The sequence below is a fragment of the Coffea eugenioides genome, chromosome 8, assembly GCF_003713205.1.
Source record: "Coffea eugenioides isolate CCC68of chromosome 8, Ceug_1.0, whole genome shotgun sequence".
NCBI classification, from domain to species: domain Eukaryota; kingdom Viridiplantae; phylum Streptophyta; class Magnoliopsida; order Gentianales; family Rubiaceae; genus Coffea; species Coffea eugenioides.
Window position 1 is genome coordinate 19,261,860 of NC_040042.1, and position 18,141 is coordinate 19,280,000.

An 18,141-nucleotide genomic window follows, 5' to 3' on the forward strand; every position below is an offset into this window, starting at 1 on the left:
TGGCTCCAAGGGAATAATCACAAATTAATTTCTCTTTTTTGAAGTTTCCAAGTGCTATTCTACAACACACACACATATATTCATAAGTCATGAGTCATGTCAATGTCCTGTTGTGATTTTTTAACTAGTCAAGCAAAAAGGGGCGGCCCTCCGGGGTTAGATCACCCGGTCTGCGGCTGGAAAACCACTCGCAAGGTCGTGGGATCGAACCTCACCTAACGCCTGGGATGCGGTTGGTGGCGCTGTACTCAGGCGCAGGGATTAATCGGGTCGCCTTCGGGTCTTGACCCGGACACCCCTGTGTTGACAAAAAAAAAAAAAAAAAAAAAAAAAGCAAAAAGGGGCGAACAGCTAGCTGTTCATGGTGTGGCACAAGTCAATAATGTCACAGGCCTTTCAGCTGCGAAATTGCGAATGGAATAGAAGTTTCCATACTACTATAAAAGTTGAGGTATTCATGCAGATAAATGACAAATGAGACAAGACAATAAAAGCAACTTTTAGAGCAGAAATTTACCCTTCCATCAGTAGCCTATTCTGAAAAAGATTCTGATATCTACATGGTTTCGTTGAGGATTCAAACTTGTATTAGATAGAAAAATGAAACTCTTTATTTGATTGTGTGTTCCAAATTAAGTCAAGTATGTATGACATGTATACCAAATCACCTCATAGAGGTTAGATATTTTTTTTTTTGGCATCGAATTAGGAATTCACTTGTGCATGTAGTGAGGCAAGTAATTTGTGTTCTTATATTCTCGAGCATTAACATATAAAAATTAAAGGGTTAGTTTTATTTTGCACCTTTAAACTATAACTCAATTATTATTTTGGTCCTTAAATTTTATTCTGGGAAATTTTGCTTCATCCCATTTTAATCCAACTATTAATGAAATGCACAAAAACAACTTTGGAATAAAAAATGAAATATAAGATGATCGGACTTGGGCTCGATGATCGCACTTTTGACCGCTAAACAGGAAATTGCACAAAGTTTTGCAGCTTTTCAGTCATTGTCTATAAGTAGCAAACTATTTTTGATGATATTTTATGTGTTACTTTTGTAGTAGGTGGCAAAAATATCAGCATGTGACTAGATGTTGAGCACAATATGGGCGGTACGGTTGGCAGGAATTTTCTGTACCATGCAGAGGGGTGCATCACACACCCGTATGGATTTAGAACAAACCTCATATAGAGGGACATTGATGGGAGGCAAGGTTTGAACCCTTAACCTCCCACTTCACAATTAATGTGGTGGCCAACTCCACTAAAGGAAGTTGGTTGTAATTCACCTTTAATAGGTAAAAAACATTAATGTATTTATTCCACCTGTAATGTTCTGTTCTTCCAAGAAATTTAATAAAAGCATAAGAGAGAGAAACAAATTTTGAAGTCTAGAGGAGGTTAAACGCACCTTAGGTTTTCGATAGATCTTATCATTATTATAGAATTTAAAATTATTGATTAACAGATTATTGGATTGCAACATGTATAAAAGAGAGTTACAGTGATTTATTTATTAGAAAATAATTGAGAAATTTCTTGTACTTTACAAATTTGTTGATAATTTTTCAAATCTATTATATGTGTTAAATTACAAATTTGTAATTTTGAGGGCATGTTTAACATATCATTAAGATAGTGATATAAATCAAATCTTACTAGACGATTTTCAATAATCTATTAATAAAATTTGTTTTTATCAAAAAAAATCCCTTAGGTTTTTGGATTTATCTAAGTTGTGAATTAATGTAATTTGACTTGATCTTGTATGCAATATAATTTATGATACTTATGATTACTTACTTGTTTCGAGTAATCCTTCCAAAATAAAAAAGTTTTAAAGATGATAAAGGAAACAAATGGTGTGTTTGGACAGGAGATTATTTGTCCAAATATATTTACTTACATTACCATTACAATTTTCAACACACCTTTTTATCTGACAACCTTTAATTTGGACTTTTTCCGCTTATTCCGCAGCACCTTGCCGCCAACACAACATAATTGGCATTTTGCATGTGGTATGTCCCTGGTAATTTTTTGACCCAGCTTGTTTCAATAGAATCTGAACAGGAAAAGGAATATGATTATACTAACGCTGGAGGACCACTTATTTGAACTAAACTATGAAAATTATTTGATTTGCCTTCAAGATCCATGCATCATTACAACACATAATATAACTTGGGGTAATATAATTGGGCCATCTAAAGGAACGATTGTATTGTAGCATCATTATAACGATGTGGACATATATTAGTCGTTATCTAGTTTAGTATAAGATGTTACTATTTTTTTTTTTAATAGTAATCTTCAAAAATATTGACAGTGTATAATCATATTAGTTGTGTAGACATATATTTGTTGTATTGTCAGTTTTGAATGAATGATAATTATGTAAAGTTCGAATTTAAAATTTAACTTTTACACATATATCATAAATTCAACTGTGATAATATATACATTATTAGTGCATAAAAGTTTCACTCATTTTTTTTGTATGATCTAACTGCCTAAAGTTGATTCTTGTTGAGTTCAGGGGAAATGCTTATAAACATCTTGAAATAAAATTCAAACTTGATGTACCATTCTTTTAGAGTCAATTAAAAGTTTTGGGAAATCTTCAAAAAAGTCTCTCAACATCTAAATTTTCTATCCAAAATTCCATCAACAGGAAATTTTTTATACATAAAAACGAAGAAGGAAGTATTGATTCTTGATTGACCTTAAATACTCTTGAAACAAATTACAAACTACACAGCAAATGCAAAGGATCTTATATCATTCAATGTGAATTATATCATTCAACTTTTACACTGCTTATTTTTCTCATCCTGAAACCAACACAACTGTGCTTTTCATAAGACTTAAGAACAGCAGTCTATTTGATAAGGTGAAAGAGTATTGAAATAGAGTTTTTCCAAATATCTAGGAGTATTAGGAGTTTTGATTGTTTGATAAACAAAAATTTTTCTGTTGATTTATTAAGTGATGCTAAACGTGTGTGTATTTTTTTTAGCACATTAATCGTAACTCAATACTTAATTCTAATCAAAATCAATAGACTTGTTCAACTACTTTTTTTCATCTGTCAAATCTACTCTTATTTGTTAACTACGTTCACAATCCTTCTCCAACGTATCTTAGTGTGTAAAACATGTTATTGTTATCCTTTTATTTGGCAACACACCGTACATGGCCGCATGGGAGGGAATTTTGTTCGTGTATGAGTTGCTGCAAAAAAAAAAAAAAAAGAATTCCACGTCTGTCCTGTAATCAATGAAAGGCTGGCTGTAGGTTGAAGAACATGGGAAATCATTGATTGATCGTGGAGAGAGTTCTAGCTATGAAAGGAAGAAGAATATAACAAATTATAGGGCAAAAACTTTATGGTTCAATCAATTTGACCCAAAAAGGAAATATGAGAATATTTGGAGCTTCCACCTGATTAAACAAGGCATATAATACTGCAAGCTAATGAGAGAACATATTTTGATAACCATACGGGGAAATCCGGTAAGTTCTATGGTGCTTCTTGATATGAATTAAATATATGAGAGGGATATTGTTTACACTCTACCTATTCCACTTTGAAGTTTGAACTCTCTTTTGAACTAAAAATATTTCATTCTCCTTTTAGAAAGAGATGAGGAATCATTAAAATAATTTCTTTTTCAACAATATTAAATATTCTCCAAAGAAAAAATCATTAGGGAATCTTAAAGCAATGAAAATTAATCAAAACACATATGTCACAACAAATTTTCTTGGCCACTTCTTTGGCTTGTACTTTTTTTCAGCATCAAAAGTAAAGAAGATTCAACGTAGTGGGCCGGTTAAGACATGATATTTTACATGAATACAACTTTTACCCCAAAAGTTTGCCTTAATAGATTCACATTAGGGTTTCCATACGAGGATTCCACTAGAAACATCTGGACTAAACAAACCAAAAAGGCTGTCTTAGATCACACAAGTCACAACCTATTAATTGAATCGTGACAAGGAAAGTTGAGTCCTTTATCCAACAAGAAAAAATTGGTAAGATTAAGTCAAGGCGAGAAAAAAAGCAATAGGCATGGAATTTTTTAGCTCGAAGTTTTCTAGTTTGAGAAGCTATTACATGATTTTATCAAACTTGAGGAAGGAGGAAGGGAATTCCCCGCCTTCAAGAGGGCTATGTGGCTCTGTCGCCGGAAAGGATCTCATGTGTTAGTTTTCTTGAAATATAAAGTTTCATCTAGAAATACTCTAAACTTTAGGGAGCGGGGGTCAATATATACAGTATACTGTCCGCAGATTGCACAAGTCTTGCACATAGAAAGTACCAAAGGAGACAATAGGGTTGAACCCAGCTCTTTTTGGTTCTTAAAAAGAAACAGAAGCTGGGTTTTTTTTTTTTTTTTTTAAAGAGAGAAAATAAGGTGACAGTGGGAGTTTGAGTATGGAAGGTACAATGACCCCAGGTGGGAGATTTACAAAAGAGTAAAGAGCTGGCTTGCACCTTTCCTATTATGACATGTTTGCCAATATTGGTTGGCTGTCACGTGGCAGGATATTATTTGATATCTTTCTTTATATAATGCATGAGCAGTAGGTGTTAGAAAAATTTGTCATTATTTATTATTCTAATTTTATCCTTTTATTTTATTTTATTTTTATAGTATAAGTGGAAGAATTCAAATTCGGAATCTCTCACTTATATTTTCTCCTCCGAAACCACCGAACCAATCTCTCTCCCAATTCTAATTTTATACTTGTATGATAGAGTAATGTACAACCATTTCATATTCCACACTCCCATATTTACATAATACTCTACTATTATCCTTGTGTACTATTACTATATTTATCCCAAGTCTTCCTACTAACTTTAATAAAAAATCAAAAAAATTCCAATACTTTCTAATTAATTCCTTTGTTGCAACTAATTTGTTATTCTATATTTTTTTTCCTAAAGTATGCACTCACATACAGTGTGTAGATAAACTAGAAATATCTATATTTGGTCCGTTTGGATTGACTATTTTAGGGGATTTTTTGAAATATTTTACTGTAATAATGTATATGAAAAACTTTTATTGTAAATGTTTTTAATGATATCTTTGAGAGTGTTTTTGAAATATATATATTTTAGAATATTTTTAAGATTTAAATTTTTAATGAGGAATTTTAAAATTTCAGAAAACTTTACCACCACCCACCGCTGCCCGTTTACCCATCCCTCCCTCTTCTTTTCTCCCTTTTTATCCTTCCTTCTCCTCCATTTCTTCCTCTCGCTTCTTCCTCTCCTTCTCCCTACCTTTTCCCACAAGCCCCTTGCCCTTACCCCTTCTCTAGTCACGACCAATGACCAGATCTGGTCGTGGGCGGTGACCATAGAGGGGGTGAGGGGGAGGAGCATTGCGAGAGAGTTTGGGAAGCAGAGGATGGGAGGAAGAGGGAAGAGGAGGGAGGGGAAGGAAGAAATGGAGGAGAAAGGGAAAGGGAAGAGGGAGGGGGAAGAAGGAGAGGGAGAGAGGCGAGAGGAGAGAAGAGGGAGAGGTGGTGGCGTGCGATTGTGGTTTGTGGTGGTGGAGTGATGGGTGAAGAAAAAAGAGATGGGTTTATTTATTTATTTATTTTAGTGCATTTGAGATGTGTTGTGTTTTTTGAATTGTTTTTGAAGTTAATTTTAGAATTTATTACTGTAGATTTGAAAGACATTAAAAAACTCTGGAATCCAATTATGTTGATAATTAAAGAAATAATTTCTTAGGCAAAATTTTAATAAAAAACTAATGCTATTTCCTTAAAAGCTTGCTGTTTAACTAAATAAAATACATTTGTTTATCTTTTACTACATGATATATATTTGTAAAGTGTGATAAAAGGAAATTGAGTCTTTTATTGATATTTATATGTTCATAATATATATTTACAAATGTAATAATTAATATTTAAAAGTATTCTATTTGTAAATTTGCATATACTATGAAAAATATTTTATTACATATTTTCATAGATATAATTTTACTGATCCATTTGGTTCAACAATCAACTTACCGGTTGAACTAGTAATCCACCCATTTAGTCTTTTTGCAATGTTCCTTGATCGGTCGAGTTTAATAACCATGCTAATTATTGTTCACGGTCCGCTAAAAATTCTTTAATATTTGAAAACCCAGGTGCCCCTAAGATAATTAACCAGATAAAGTACTGCCATGCTAGTTTACTAGTTTACTTCAGAGTTCAGATCTACAAGACCCAATTCCACCATTTTAGCATATCTTACTTGGTCCTCACCCTCAATTTCCCACCTCTCTTCAGAAGACAAAAAATCTATTCATCCACGCGTGCACGTGACTTTACTGTACATTCGCTCGTACTTATGCAATTCCACCTAAATGATAAATCAGGTCCAACAACATCAAACCCGTTTCCTGTCTCTCCAGCCCACACATCCTTGACGAAAAATTCTTACACTGGGACCCAATCGACATAAATTACAAACTTTTAATCGTTGTAGCATGTGCATTGAAACTTCCTAGTCACATTTTCTTTTTGCTAGAGGGAGAAGACCTACTTAATCTTATATATATTTTTTACAAACAAATATATTTCAAAAATATTTTAAATACAATCTCAAATACAACTAATATAAATACCAAAAAAGTTAAAAAATAAAACAAATCCTATCATTATTTCTTTCTCCACACACCACCGTCACCACAACGATCAGTTTCGAATCTTCTGTCCCAAAATTAGTTTCTATCCCCTCTATTTCTTCTTTGTATAGTTGCCACGTTTCTCCAACTTTTTGATAATTCAAATTCAAACAAATCGATAATAATCCGTTGACAAATTTACTCAAAATCAATTAAAACAGATAACTCAAAACTTTTAGACCTTTGGATAAATCAAACGGTTCCAACAACTTAAAACTATTTTTTTCTTTGGATAAATCAAGCAGTGGTTCCCTAATCAGAATTTCTTCAACTCTAGTTTACATAAAGAAGAAGATTGCAAATTTTGGTTTTAAAGAAACTTGTCAACGGATTATTATCGGTTTGTTTGAATTTGTGTTATCAAAAAGTTAGAGACATATGACAACTGTACAAAGAAGGAACACAGAGGATAAAGACTAATTTGGGAATAGAAAATTCAAAGCCACAACCACCACCCACCACATATCACCATTGCTGCCGCCACCCCCTTCCCACCTTGTTCCCCACCATCCCTCTTCACACTCCTTTACTCTCTCTTCCTCCCCTTGTTTCTTCCTTTTTACTCTTTCTTTTCCTCTCCTCCCCTTTTCTCCCCTCTCTTCCTCTTTCTCCCACAAAATACATGAGCCCTTAAGTTTTGTGCTATTTAAACTATAATTGTGCATTACTGCACACCTTTATGATTTTTTTTAAGTATAGGATGCGGCTAAGTCAAGAGAAAGATTTTGACAACTTAACAAATTGGTTCATAATTTCATAATCATATGAATTTTTTTTTTCAAATTCAAGTTTTAAATTGTTGTTGTATCGCATCACTTGGAACTTTTTTTTTTTTTTTTGAAATTGAATAGCATCACAAAAAAAGAAAAAATAAAAAAATAGCATAAATGAATATTTACTTATTGGATCATTAAATGTCATTAACTCATTTTATTTTACACACTTCAATCTCTAATCTCTATACTTCCCCATTAAAATTAAAATTTAAAAGAAAAATCTCTTACTAATGACATTGTTCTAACAAAAAACATTTCTTGTTTCATGTACGAAGCACAAATCTATTCTCTTTTTTACTCATATAAACATTAATGATTCCATCAACTTACAATTACTATATACACAAAAAATTGCACCTCAAATTTACTCATAATGCATTTACCGCAGGAAGATGTTTGAAAACTTTTTATTGACATTTACCATGTAACTTTTTGTGATATAATTTATGCATGTAAGGATATTTAAGGATTAATTGTGATTTTTAGTGGCTTTTTATTGATTGATATATACAATATATAAATAATTTAAACTAACTAGCATATAATTTTTCGCGTGCCAACTGCCAAGTCTGGTCATACCGAAAATAGAAGGGGGGGAAAGCTAATTGACATGGCAGAATCCTATTTGTCCTTTGCATTCACATATGACCTCCTCCACGTTGGCACAATCAGGACCGTCCGTTTTTTCTATAAATGACCAAGGCCTCTCCTTGCTCGTAACCCTGGTCTCTATAGATATGGTAGGTTTCGTTCCCATTCTCTCTCTGTCCTCTTTTCTCTCTCTCGTCTCATGTTCTCTCTCACACACAACACACACTAAATCATATCAGATCTTCCCCTCCGTCTCTCTCTCTCCCTCTCTCTCTATATATATAGCATAGATTCACGCATTAAACCCGGAGGAAAGCTTGTCCAGAGTGCTACTCTTTTACGGCCGTCTCTAATTCGCTTGGTGCAGGTCGGGAACTGCTTTTCCCACGACGTCGTTGGGTGATTTCTGATGAATGATGTTTCTGGTGAATTGAAGTCCCGCCTTGCATCAACTGAATCAGAGGCCGCAGTAAAAAATTCAGAAAATTTCGTATCGAACAGCGTCGCATCGGATCGTCTAATGACTTTAGGTTTGGATTTGAATATGCTTTTTTTTTGAATTATTTATGTATATACTGTTGATTGTTTAGGAAATGGATTTTATCTATCTTGATCTAATCGTACAGGTATTGGATTTGTTAGCATTTGATTGAAATAATAGATCTGTGTTTGGTTAATTATGAATGCATTAGATTTGTCAATTTTTTCCTGCAATCGATCCAAGATCTATTTGGTTATATAATATGCACCTTTATATGCATTTTACACAATGTTTTTTGTTGCTGACGCAATTTTTATGTGTTTGGAAAGAAATGATAGGGACTAAGCTAAAGGCAATTGATGAATTGAGTAGCTTGTTCAATGCTAGATATGGATGATTAAGGAAAGAGGATGAAAGACGATTGATTGTTAATAGTTAAAAATATAATTATATTGCAAAAGTAGTTGGTTTCATTTATAGGAAGATATGATGCTTTTGAAGTTTCTGGCTACGTTTAGGAATATATTCGAGGAATCACTTTTCCAGAATAAAAAAAAAAACTTGAATTCGGCAAAACTGCTGCATCCCTGTCACTCAGCCTTTATTGGTTTTTGGAATTTTTTGAACTGGACAATCTCTCTGTGTCGCTTAGCTTCAGCTGTTTTGATAAATGCTGCCGAGACAGCTGACATCTAATAGTCGGCTTGTTATGCTAATTTTGGTGCCAGCTGTGGTTTGAAACGTCTATTATCAAATGATTCCATCTGGATTTGTTTGACCTAACTACAGCTCTCCTTCCTTTTTTTTTTTTTGTTGTTGTCCCGAACTTCTTCCTGTCTTTTCCGCAAGGCTTACTATGCAAGAGTTGGAAGTTAATAATGAACCAATTAGTTGGACCCTAGTTAGAAATTTCAGATATAGGTGCTTTTGTAGCTGCAATTCATCACGTGGAATAGAACACCACAAGTATTCTTTTGTTGGCTGTTTTACATGGACTAGATTTTGTTTATTTGATGTGATCAGCTGGAGCCAGTTGAACTAAGTGGTGAACTGCTGTCAGTAAGATTTTCGGAATTTCAGTTTTTATGTTTGAAATTGCAGTGTTAGTTGTGAGGTACTTGATGTATGATATGTTCTTTCTTTATTTTTCATTTTTTTAAAAGAAATAGTATGACTGCCTTTATGGCATAAATATGTCTCGAGAAACCTCAGTAAATTAAGACTAAATAATAGCAGGTACATATGACAGCCAGATCTAAGGTGGTGAAGCTTGTCGTAATTAGAGCTTTGTTTCTGGAATGTACTTCCGTATCTTGCAAGCTACGTTTACGTTATGAAAGCCTTACTTACCTACTATTGGGTCAATGGTGGAATTTACGTGTTACTGTTCCAGTATTCAGGTTAACTTTGTTTCTTTCATGAAAGACAGTATATTTTCTTGAGTAGTTTCTGCAGTCTTGCGAATCACGAGCTGACTAAAGCCTAAGAAGTCGACACACTGGAGTCACTTCTTTGAAGCACTATGTTTAGGATCTAACTCTCCTCTCATGCCGATGTTTTCAATATTATTGTCAATAATCAGCTGTTGTAGACACAATATCTCTTGCCCTAAATGTGAGTACAAAAGCATAGAATTTTCATCTAGTACATATGAAGCACAAGCCGCACTCTCCTCTATGTAATGTTTTGTTTTTGTTTGTAAATTGTAATATGTTCTTGTCACAATATAACTACCTGTTAACTTCCCTCCCACTGTTCCACATCATTTCAGCGACTTACTTTTTGTGGTTTGCTATTCAAATTTCAAACCATGAAAGAATACTAATTTGGCATTTTTTTGGTAGTAATTAGTAATGTTTAAACTATTCTAATGTGTTTTTCTAAAAGTATCTTTTAGTTGCATCGTAGAGGGTGATAGGTTTTTGAATCGGTATTACTCAAGAGGTTATCATGACATGCATTGACAAAAATAAAATATTTAATTTGTTTCTGTCTATATCGAACTATCCAATATCTTGCCTATATTAGTTGAGTTTAAAATTTTAAAATGGTGGATGGAATGGACCTGTTTCTTTTAAAATAAGGGTGAATCGGATCACAATTATAAAAGGTAGTCTGATGCAATCAACAAGTTGTTCGGTGCATGCACATTCCTTGAAGATGAGCAGATTTGTAGCTGGAGTGTATCAATCAAGAGTTTTTATCCTAAGCATCAATTTACTAGGAATCTAATCAACCAACAATTTCAGGAGTGAAGGTTAGGTCCTTACATTATTCGCAAGAACTTTTTGGTTGTTCTATGTTTTTAAGTTTTTATTTTTATTTCCTTTTTTTTGGTAAGTAATTCCATTATCGAGTTGAATTAGTTTGACTATATTAGGATAGAAAACTAACTGTTGTCCTAGTTATTCTAGAGAGTTTAAGAAGTTATTGCTGTAGATAATACAAAGAGTTGACTTTTAAGAATTTAGTTGCACGATTCTTCTTCCAAAAATCCCCAAGACCTTTTCTTTTTGCTTTCCTGTTCTGTTGTTGCTGTTCACAGGTACTTTTCACAGTTATGAAACAGTTATAACATAATTGCATTCTTCCATATTTGTAGGCAAGATTAATCCTAGCTATCTTGCCCTACATCAAAATGTCAACTACTTCACAGCAGGTTGTTTGCTCTAGAGGCATAACGTGTTTCTAAAATTTGTGAAGGGGCAAATGACACGTTTTGAAGTGGTTGGAACTCCCGTTTGGGGATAATATTACTGGGGAAGTTTACCTTTTGCAATTTGAGACCTTTTCATGTTTTAGCTTTTGAAAAACAGTCTAATTTTTCATTCTTAGTATTAGATTGTTTCTTCTGAAACTTTTAGGCATCCACACATTAATTTATGATTTTCTATGACTATTTTTAATAATGGATCTACCTGCTATTACTTTTTGAAATTGGAATTTGCATTTTACTCTGTACTGCATTTGTTGAGAATTTTGTTGTCAGACGGCCATGAACATTGTATAGGATAATTCTGCATTATAACTTTAGCTTTGGAGAAAATGCTAGCAGATTTTCCTTTCCTTCCCTTGCAATAAAACTCAAATAAAAAACGTGTTTTGCTGTTTTCTAAAAATGCTTATTGTTTTACAATTTGTGCGGTGAATTAATTTTATCAATTTTATGTTGTTATCTAGGCATTTTTGGGAGGTATTATTTCAAGATTGATGTAGACCACATCCTTCCCTTGCAATAAAACTCATAGAAAATGTGTTTATGCTGCTCTTGAAAAATGTATATTGTTTTACAATTTTTGCGATGGATTAATTTTATCAATTTTATGTTATTATCTAGACATTTTGGGAGGTATTATTTCTAGATCGATGTAAACCACATCCTCTTTTTTTTTTTTTTTTTTTTTTCTTTCTAATTAAAAGAACTATGTATATATACACATTTGTATCATATCCTGTCAAGAGTCCTAATCAGTTTTTCGCAGCTTAATTCTATGTGCACGTTCCAATCTAGTGATATCTAGCAGGAAGGATATTAACTTCTAGACTTGCCATTTGAACTGTGTAGAAATTGTGTCATGGTACCAAGGCGAAAACAATTCTCGTTCTCTCTTTGAGGAAAAGAAAAAAAAGGAAACAAATAGGCGTTATGCTGCATATTTGCTATAACTGGATATTTTGCATTTCATTGTTATTCATGGTTAAATACAAATATAGCTTGAGATCTATGGTGTTTTAAATCAACATTTAGAATTGAAAATACATATTGACGTCCTACTCATTCCTTCAGCTCATACTCTGGATATGATATGGTTAATGCTATGAAGTAGGAGTTACCGAGCACAGATATTCCTAGGCTCAATTTGAGGATTGATGGTATTACAAGCTTTTATCCTTATGGGGGAAGAGTTGTCTTTTTGAAGTCTATTCTTTCTTCTTTACTGGCATATGCAATGCAAACTTACCAGCTACCTCTTGCAGTTACTCACCAACCGTGGGTATATAGTTAGTGCTACACGCTTCATACTATAGACCTGACATTCGTAGTCTCTAAACTTGAGGATTAATGGTATTAACTATGAAATCCTTTTTTCTTGTGGGGGAAGATTTGTCTTGCTGAAGTCTATTGTATCTTCTTAATCCGGCATGTGCATTGCAAACTTATGGCTACGCGTTGCAGTCACTCACTAACTTAATCATCTTCATTGTGCTTCTTTTGGAACCCCAGATCTATGAATGAGAGTCTTTGGTTAGTGTAATGCATGTCTGTGCTGTTAAGTCTCCGTTGCTTGCGAGTAGACCTGGCAATTATGTCCAAAATCCAACAATCCACCCAACTCACCCACTAATTTCAGATGTTGGGTTGGGTAATTTGGATGTTGGGTCAATTCTGGGTTGGGTAATAAAAACCTAGATATATTTTGGGCGGGTTGGGTATTTGTGTTGGGTATCAATTACCCAACTTCTACTTTCATTTGACAGAGATGTAAAACTTGTTCTTATACTATTGTCTTCTCTGGTTTGTGCAACGGCTGATGGCCAGCCGTAAAGGTGGCATTTGTAGCTCCGAGAACACTTTGTATAGCAAGGGCAGAGGCGCAGAGCATAAGGGGAGGCTGGGAAATGGTCTACAGCCCAGATTTGACAGCAAATTTTCCCGTGCAACAGAAAATTATTAAAGCTTATTACATGGCTGCTTTATGCATAGCTGCTGGCTGACCATGCATTACACAGTTCTCGTGATCCAAGTTTTGTTGTAGTACTAGGTACTTTATATCCAAAGTTTTCAGCAACCCAAGGAACTGAAAATTGGAAAACTCTAGTCTAATGAATTACTTTATTGAAAATGGTTACCATATGTTTAGGTGTAGTGGCAGGAGGTAACGTTAACTAGCACAATTTCTCAATTTGCAAATTTGGAAGTTATCTTTTAGGATGCAACATGATTCATTTTGTGTTTTATTTCTAATTTCTAATTTCTAATTTCTCCATTTTACAACAGCTCAGATGTGTTATCATGCATGATTTTTGTGTTTATTTTTTGGGTCAAAATTTCAGTTTATAACTTTCTTTAAAGTGTGATTGGATTCAAGTAATTTAAACAGTTAGTACATATGTGTATTTGTGAAAGTATATCTGTGTGTATTTTAGTGTGTTTGTATGTGTAAAAATAACGTATTTCACAAGAGCTTAAAAAGTGAGTGTGTGTTTATATCTGTGAGTGTTTTAGTATGTGAAAATATATCTATTTATGTGAAAATGTATTTATATGTGTGAATTTTTTTTTGTATGTGAAAATATATTTAAGAGAGTTTATGTATCAAAATCTATTATTTAATATATTGAGTCATGGGTTTGAGATAACTCAATATGATCCAGCCCAAAATTAACCCAACCTAAAGTTGGGTGGGTTGGATGTAACCCATTTAAATGAAAACCCAACATCAACCCACCCAAAACTCGTCCAATCTGCCCAATTGCCAGGCATACTTGCGAGGGAGCCGGGAGGGGGGGGCGGGGGGAACAGTGGCTTTGGGATTTCAAGTATTTGAACCGTCTGATATCTTAAATTAGCTTCGCGTCTCTTCCAGGGACCAAGTACTCTGTGAGCTGCTATACCTAAAAACACGATGTTTTAGAATGCTTTCCTGCTGGCTATCTGCAGCAGATTCTTGGGCATGAAAGGGATTGCTCACAATGATGAGAACGGGACTTTCTCGGCAAATAGATAATGGTACTCGGGTTAGACTGTGGGAAAATATTTGGGCGATAAGCTCCCCTTTAGAACGCTCTGTTGCAATTAATTCCTCTAGCCTTTCTAATGTATTTCATCTTATAGCCTCAGGTAGTAAAATTAGGCATTTAGATCATCGAGTGGGCATTCCTTTTCAAACATTTTGCTCATTAATAAAGGCCTATATATATATATATATATATATATTATGTAAAACACATTTTATTGATATAGAGCTTGAATGTACACAACAGCGGAGAGCCTGCTATACAAATGGTATATCTACTTCCATCTGAAAACTAAGCTACCTCTATCAATGCATTCCTCTAACTTGCAACATAGTTTCGAATCTCGTTTGTCACTTGTCGAACAAGTATCTCAGCATCAACAGCTTTGCCTTGAAAAATCCTGCAAGTTCTTTCCCTCCAAATGCTGTACACTGCTGCCCCTAGGCACAACTTCTTCATTTTGGTAGTAAAACACTCACTCTTTGAATGATGACTAAGCCATTCGATTTTAGTCCTCCATTCATAAGCTCCTCGATATTGCAAGCTATAATGCTGGAGTTTTGATCAAACATAAGCTGTATACTCACATTCAAAGAACAAATGATCACAAGATTCTCTATCGGTACAACATAAAACACTTGTATCTGTAACCACCCCCCAGTTATACAAGCTGTCCTTAGTTCTTAGCCTATCCTTACACAGCAGCCATAGGATAAATGAGTACTTTGGAATGCACTTTTTGAACCAAAAATGGTGGTGACACTGCAGATTTAATTGAAAAGGTACCATTCTTACTAGCCAACCATCTTACTGAGTCTTGGATGTCAATTTCAAGGATTGTCTAGATGGGAGATGTACAAAATCCTCAATGGCAGCCGTTCTCCTTCTACCCGTGGGAATCTTCCAATTTCCATTTTCTATAATAGTAGAGACTAGCTTGCAGCTAGCTTCCAAACTGTCTTACTATATCAGGACCATAGGCTGTCAACAAAGGTCCTCTAGGGTGCCAGTTATCATACCAGAGAAAGGTGTTCTCACCGTTATTGATCTCTGAAATAATAAAAGGATGCACTAAAGGCCTTAAGTTGAAATAACTTTCGCCAAAACCAAGAACATGACTGAGGAATAGGAATAGCCCAGAAACATTGATGATTGAGCTTCACACTATGAATCCAAGCAATCCAAAGTGATTCTTTCTTGCACAAATATGCTTGATATGCTTGATATGCTTGATCAGCAATGCTTTATTCCAACTGGTCAAATCCTAACCCACCTTGTTGAGCTGGTTTGCTTATTTCCTTCCAACACACTTTGACTTCATGTTTAGCAGAGGTCTCACCTTTCCACAAGACTGCGGTAAGCATGGCTTCAATCTTCTTTATGACAGCTCGAGGTAATAAGAATACACTGCTCCAGTATAGTTGCATACTCAGCAGAATTGACTTTACGAACTGAAGCCTACCAGCAAAGTCAAAGCTTTTGAGCTCTACCCCATAATTTTCTTTTTTATCTTCTCAATAATGGGAAAGCAATCTTTGAATGAAAGCTTTGTGCTTAGCAAAGGTACTCTCAAATATTTGATTGGTAAATATCCTCTCTTCATCCCCTGAATCTTACACAATTCCATTCCTTCCTCATTGCTAACCCTTGATGGGAAGATCTCACTTTTATGTAGATTTGGTGATAAGCCAAACAAAACAGTAAATTCCAAAAAGAACTGAATTCATTATAGTCATTGATCTCGAATTCGCAATTGATAGAAGAAATAAATCATCTGCAAAGATGAGATGAGAAACTCGAAGGGCTTGACATTTAAGATGAAACCGGAATTCAGGTCTCCAGTGGCCTCATCAAACAAGACAAAAAAGACTTCCATTGCTAAAAGAAAGAATATGGAGAAACGGGGTCTCCCTACTTCAAACCTTTAGTATTGGAAAAAAAAACCCAACAAGAGCCCCATTCGTGTTTAATGAAAATCTAGCCATGCATACACCTTTCCTCACCCATTGAATGTATGTTTCAGGAAAATTCATACAATCCATAACAGCAAACAAGAAATCCCACTTTACAGTGCTATAAGCCTTCATCAAGTCTACTTTCACAGCACATTTAGCTTGTCCATTTTTCTTACGATAGCCGTTAACGATGTCGTGCATTTATAGGATATTGTCAGAGATCATCCTTCCTTTGAGAAAAGCATTTTGCCTATTACTGATTAATTCTGGTATTGCTCTTTTCATCCTTTCAGTCAAAATCTTAGAGTAGACCTTATAAACGGTATTGCAACAAGATATAGGTCTATACTCATGCATAGCAGATGGATTAAAAACCTTTGGAATAAGAGAAATAATTGTACTATTCGGAAGAGTATATAGACTGTCATTTCCAAAGCAATGTTTCACAGCTTTAATAAAGTCGGTCTGCACAACACCCCAATTCTTCACAAAAAACTCCACAGGAAAACCATCTTGTCTAGGTGCCTTACCTTTGTTGCATTGAGAATAGTGCTAACTGCACTTCAACATCCGAAACATTTTTTTGAAGTTCATGAATTTGATCACTAGTTAGCTTGTTTACAACAATCTGCTGTAGCCTGGTTCCGAGTACCTCAGGGAAAGTCCCTTGTTCTGTAAACAAATCTTGAACAAAACTTGCTGCAATTTTCTTTACCTCCTCATAATCCTCAACTTTATGCCCACTTCCATTCTGGATGGACGAAATACTATTTCTTCTTTGGTGTATCATGACCTTCCTATGAAAGAACTTTGTAATTCTATCCCCCGCCAATAGCCATTTAGTTCGAGATCTGTCCTTGGAAAACTATTCTTCAGCATTCATAAGAGCAACATAAGTAGAGAGACAGTCCTTCTCGGCCATTTGCAAATGCACATCGTAAGGATCTTGTAGTAGTTGCCTCTGAGTAGAATATCAAGCTTTTTTTGCATGCGCAGTTCTTGAACTAATATCCCAAAATTCCTTCTTATTTAACTCTGTTAAAGCCCCTTTTACTTCTTTCAGTTTCAAACAAAAACTTCTCATAGGATCACCTCGGAACTTAGTAGACCATGGCTTTTGCAGCAGCAGAGAAAAATCTTTGTGAAACATCTAAAAACCATGAAATTGGAAAGGCTTAGGTCCAAAATTAAATTGTTGCTTGATAGAAAGCAAACCAGCACAATGATCAGATACATCTGGGACCAAGAACTCATCTTCTTGATGGGTGAAATAATTGCATCCATTTCTCATTGCATAAAATTCTATCAAGTTTACAATACAACCATGGTTCGAAGTCTCGGCCGAGACCGTGACGACTCGGCCGAGTCGTCACCGTCTCGACCCCTACCGATACGATACCGTGACGAAACGATACCGAGATACTTGACTCGCCGAAAAATCGGCCGAGACGTCACCGCGACGGATTGACTCGGCCGAGTCACACCGAGTCACTTCGTTATCCCGAGTCAAGACGAGAAATCGGCCGAGTTACACCGTGACGGATTGACTTGGCCATTTCTTTTGCTATTTTTTATTATTTTTGTTTAGCATACTTTTTTTATATTATTAATAATTTTTAGAATATTAAATACTTTAAAATTTGCGTCTCACCGAGACCGCGACCGATATACCGAAACCGATGTGGAACGTTCCGGGCCGCGACCGTGACCGCGACCACGACTTTGAACCATGAATACAACCTATCTTGTCCAAACCTACCATTACACCAGGTGAGCAAATAGCCTTTATAAGGTAGGTCATCAACATCAATCTGATGTAAACAGTCCTCAAATTCAGAGATTGCTTGCTGGTCTCTCTCCATACTACCAGATTTTTCATAGTCATA